This window comes from Poromitra crassiceps (genome assembly GCF_964638095.1).
Source record: "Poromitra crassiceps genome assembly, chromosome: 13".
Lineage (NCBI taxonomy): Eukaryota > Metazoa > Chordata > Actinopteri > Beryciformes > Melamphaidae > Poromitra > Poromitra crassiceps.
Window position 1 is genome coordinate 6,587,271 of NC_139644.1, and position 5,224 is coordinate 6,592,494.

Sequence of the window (5,224 nt, forward strand, 5' to 3'; positions counted from 1 at the left end):
TCCTGAAAACTTTTCGCGGACCCCCTGGCAAAGTGCCACAGACCCCTGGAGGTCCCCGGACCCCTATTTGAGAACCACTGATCTAGAGAGTTTGACCTATACTTCTTAATGACCTTCCTATTGAGCCACATCGGCCATATTCTTATCTTTCATCACACACAGGAAATCCGACCTCATCCTATAGGAGCTGGTAGAAACCCCCGCCTGAGTCTATTTATACCAAAAAAGCCATATAGCCTATAGAGCAGTGCTGACCAATTTGGGGCCCGCGGGCCAAGTTTGGCCCGCGCTCTGTTTGTTTTGGCCTGCCACGGATTTGGGAAAACCCCCCCTTTATTTTTTTTATTTTTATTTTTTTTACTAATCCCGCCCCCCGGTTTTTTATCCCATTTTTATCCCCCTTAGTGCTAATTTACTTTTTATTTATCCTGGTTGCTACTCCACCCTCTGCCGATCTGGGGTTGAGCCGAAACTGGCTCCATGCTTCCAATTGCAAATTATTACAATTACCAAACAGATAAAAAGTAGATTATTATATTGAAATGTTATTTTAGATTTAGAATGTTAATTTTCTATAACACACAATACATTTAAATGTAATTCCACAACGTTTATTTTTGGCCCTCGGCCCTCCACCCAGATTGAGTTTTGGCCCTTCAAAGGGAAAGAATATGGGCACCCCTGCTATAGAGTTTGACTTCCTGTGACATGCTAACTCTCTGTGTCCCATCCCCCTAGCTTTTTAATCAGGACTAGCTTCACCCTCCCGTGCCCACTTGAGACTCAATCCAATTATCCTGATTGGACGACCCCCACCCCCCCCCGCCCCCCATATCCACCCCACCCCACCCCCACCCCGCGTGCTGCGACTCAGCTGTTGGAGCGGTAAGTAAGCAGCGGGATTGGTTAGTCAGCAGTATTGACAGGAGCACCACCCTCTGCATGAGAAGTCTTTAGCTAGCAGAGCTCACGTCCATATTGACCGGAGGTTGATTTAATTACGACGCTTTTCTGCTGTCTTGTCGTTAAACTGCACTCTGTCACTCTCGTTTCCCCCTGCTGGTCAGTCTGTCAGTCTAGTCCACTCCTCCTTCCTTCATCCGCCCCTTTTCTCCTCTTCCTCTTCTTCCTCCTTTCATCTCTGTTTTCTCCCAGCCTGGTCACCAGAATGAAATGTTGGCAATTTCATGTCTGCAATTCACCATCATGTAGAATGCCAACATTTCTGAAGCAAAACTACTATAACGTTGTCAAAAAGCAGACACGAGGCGTAATCCAGTTATGCACTTTATTCCCCAAAACGTACAGGTTACTGTGTGGGCCGCAACCAAAACACAAACTAGCTCTCTCTGAGACGTCCTCTCTCATGCACCATCCAAAACACAAACTAGCTCTCTCTGAGACGTCCTCTCTCATGCACCATCCAAAACACAAACTAGCTCTCTCTGAGATGTCCTCTCTCATGCACCATCCAAAACACAGACTAGCTCTCTCTGAGACGTCCTCTCTCATGCACCATCCAAAACACAAACTAGCTCTCTCTGAGACATCCTCTCTCATGCACCACTCTCTCTGAGACGTCCTCTCTCATGCACCATCCAAAACACAAACTAGCTCTCTCTGAGACGTCCTCTCTCATGCACCATCCAAAACACAAACTAGCTCTCTCTGAGACGTCCTCTCTCATGCACCATGCTCTCTCTGAGACGTCCTCTCTCATGCACCACCTAGCTCTCTCTGAGACGTCCTCTCTCATGCACCACACTCTCTGAGACGTCCTCTCTCATGCACCACTCTGAGACGTCCTCTCTCATGCACCACCTAGCTCTCTCTGAGACGTCCTCTCTCATGCACCACTCTGAGACGTCCTCTCTCATGCACCACGCTCTCTGAGACGTCCTCTCTCATGCACCTCGCTCTCTGAGACGTCCTCTCTCATGCACCACGCTCTCTGAGACGTCCTCTCTCATGCACCATGCTCTCTCTGAGACGTCCTCTCTCATGCACCATGCTCTCTCTGAGACGTCCTCTCTCATGCACCACTCTCTCTGAGATGTCCTCTCTCATGCACCATGCTCTCTCTGAGACGTCCTCTCTCATGCACCACGCTCTCTGAGACGTCCTCTCTCATGCACCACTCTCTCTGAGACGTCCTCTCTCATGCACCATGCTCTCTCTGAGACGTCCTCTCTCATGCACTACGCTCTCTGAGACGTCCTCTCTCATGCACCACGCTCTCTGAGACGTCCTCTCTCATGCACCACGCCGCTCTCTCTGAGACATCCACTCTCATGCACCACTCTCTCTGAGACGTCCTCTCTCATGCACCATGCTCTCTCTGAGACGTCCTCTCTCATGCACTACGCTCTCTGAGACGTCCTCTCTCATGCACCACGCTCTCTGAGACGTCCTCTCTCATGCACCACGCCGCTCTCTCTGAGACATCCACTCTCATGCACCACTCTCTCTGAGACGTCCTCTCTCATGCACCACAGCTCTCTCTGAGACGTCCTCTCTCATGCACCACGCCACTCTCTCTGAGACGTCCTCTCTCATGCACCACTCTCTCTGAGACGTCCTCTCTCATGCACCACTCTCTCTGAGACGTCCTCTCTCATGAGACGTCCTCTCTCTCTGAGACGTCCTCTCTCATGCACCACGCTCTCTCTGAGACATCCTCTCTCTGGCACCACGCCAACATTTACCTCGACTGGTTTCCACACACGTAAAATGCCAACGTTTTATTCTGGTGACTGACTTGTTTCTCCCCTGTTCAGCACCTCTCTGTCTTGTCCTCACCTCTCCTCTCAATAAAGTTTTTTTTCCTCACCTCTCCTCTCAATAAAGTTTTTTTTCCTCACCTCTCCTCTCAATAAAGTTTCCCCCCACCTCTCCTTTCCTTTGTTTTTCTCACCTCTTCCCTTTCATGTATTTAGCCTTGACTTTTCCCCTCTCTGACCAAACTGTCTGCACTGTCTGTCTGCCTCTATGGCTGTCTGTATCTCCTCGTTCTGTCTGTCTGTCTGTCTGTATCTCCTCGTTCTGTCTGTCTGCATCTGTCTGTCTGTATCTCCTCGTTCTGTCTGTCTGTCTGTATCTCCTCGTTCTGTCTGTCTGTCTGTATCTCCTCGTTCTGTCTGTCTGCCTCTGTGGCTGTCTGTATCTCCTCGTTCTGTCTGTCTGCCTCTATGGCTGTCTGTATCTCCCTGGTTGTTTGTCTTTCTTTACCTCGTTCTACTTATCCGTCTCTCGCTGCCTCTCTTAAACCGAGACACAAGTCAGGTCCTTTTAGCCGTGGCACGCCGTCTTACATGAAACATCTCTCTGGAGCTATTCTGGTGAAGATCTCAGCGGGCCTGCCGCCTGACCACACGCACCCCCCTCCCCCCCCCCTCTCTCTCTGTCTCTCTCCCGCGCTCTGTTTCTCTCTCTCTCTCTCTCTCTCTCTCTCTCCCTCTCATTTCCCCCTGGGAGCAGTGCAGTAATTGCAGGGAGGTGCTGTGGTTTCTGATGGGTATCTTCTACATGTCTCCGTCTAGGCCAGGCCTGACCGTGTCTCCATCCAGCCAGGCCTGACCGTGTCTCCGTCCAGCCAGGCCTGACCATCAATCAAACCTTTATTTAACCAGAAAATAAAAACCCATTGAGACCGAGGTCTCTTTTTCAAGGGTGATCTGGCCAAGAAGGCAAAAGCACGTTTCACGTCGTACAAAATACACAAGTACAAATACATATACATCATGTATGACCATGTCTCCATCCAGCCAGGCCTGACCATGTCTCCGTCAGCCAGGCCTGACCGTGTCTCTGTCCAGCCAGGTCTGACCGTGTCTCCATCCAGCCAGGCCTGACCATGTCTCCATCCAGCCAGGCCTGACCATGTCTCCGTCAGCCAGGCCTGACCGTGTCTCTGTCCAGCCAGGCCTGACCGTGTCTCCGTCCAGCCAGGTCTGACCATGTCTCCATCCAGTCAGGCCTGACCGTGTCTCCATCAGCCAGGCCTGACCATGTCTCCATCCAGCCAGCCAGGCCTGACCGTGTCTCCGTCCAGTCAGGCCTGACCATGTCTCCATCCAGCCAGGCCTGACCATGTCTCCGTCAGCCAGGCCTGACCGTGTCTCCATCCAGCCAGGCCTGACCGTGTCTCCATCCAGCCAGGCCTGACCGTGTCTCCGTCCAGCCATTTAAAGGGAGGCTCCAGCTTCACACACCATTTGAGATGAGACAGTCCTTCCAGAATAGAATGGCATGCTTCCAAGATGGAATGCTTTACCACATTCCACACAGTTCCAGTTATAGAACCATGCCGTATCACATGTAAACCTATCTACAACAAAACAAACACGTTTTTCAGGGTTATGACAAATAACATAATCCCCATAGGCATCCAGGAATTGCAGAAGGAATTCATTGCTGTGTTGATGTCTTCTGGTTGGACTTGTCCATGTTGATGTCCTCTGATTAGAATTGTGTGTGCTACTGGGAGGGTGGGAGGGGGGGGGGGGTTTAAAGAGGGAAAAAGTCAAGATATGATTTAGGTTTATAGGAGGGCCATTGCTTTTCAGATAATTCAAAGCAAATAAACTAAAAAACTACTTGTTTGGTTGGGGTACAGCAACACTTCAATGTGATTATACTGTGTTTCTCTTTGATTTAAGGGCTTATGCATTTTAGGTGATGTCCAGAGATTGATGTGAGCTTATTATCTTATGTGTTTGTCACCACATTTCTGACATGTTTTGCACTATGTTGATCACCTACTGTTGTATAATGATTCATGTATCTTATATTACCCCATAATCTTTGTGTTATTTGATCTGTAATGTATCCTCATGCGAACAAAAAGAAAAACCAATAAAAACTTGGTCACAAAAAAAAAGAATTGTGTGTGTTGATGTCTTTGGGTTGGACTTGTGCATGTTGATGTCTTCTGGTTGGACTTGTGCGTGTTGATGTCTTCTGGTTGGACTTGTCAGTGTTGATGTCTTCTAGTTGGACTTGTCCGTGTTGATGTCTTCTGGTTGGACTTGTGCGTGTTGATGTCTTCTGGTTGGACTTGTCAGTGTTGATGTCTTCTAGTTGGACTTGTCCGTGTTGATGTCTTCTGGTTGGACTTGTCCATGTTGATGTCTTCTGGTTGGATGTGTCCATGTTGATGTCTTCTGGTTGGACTTGTCCATGTTGATGTCTTCTGGTTGGACTTGTCAGTGTTGATGTCTTCTGG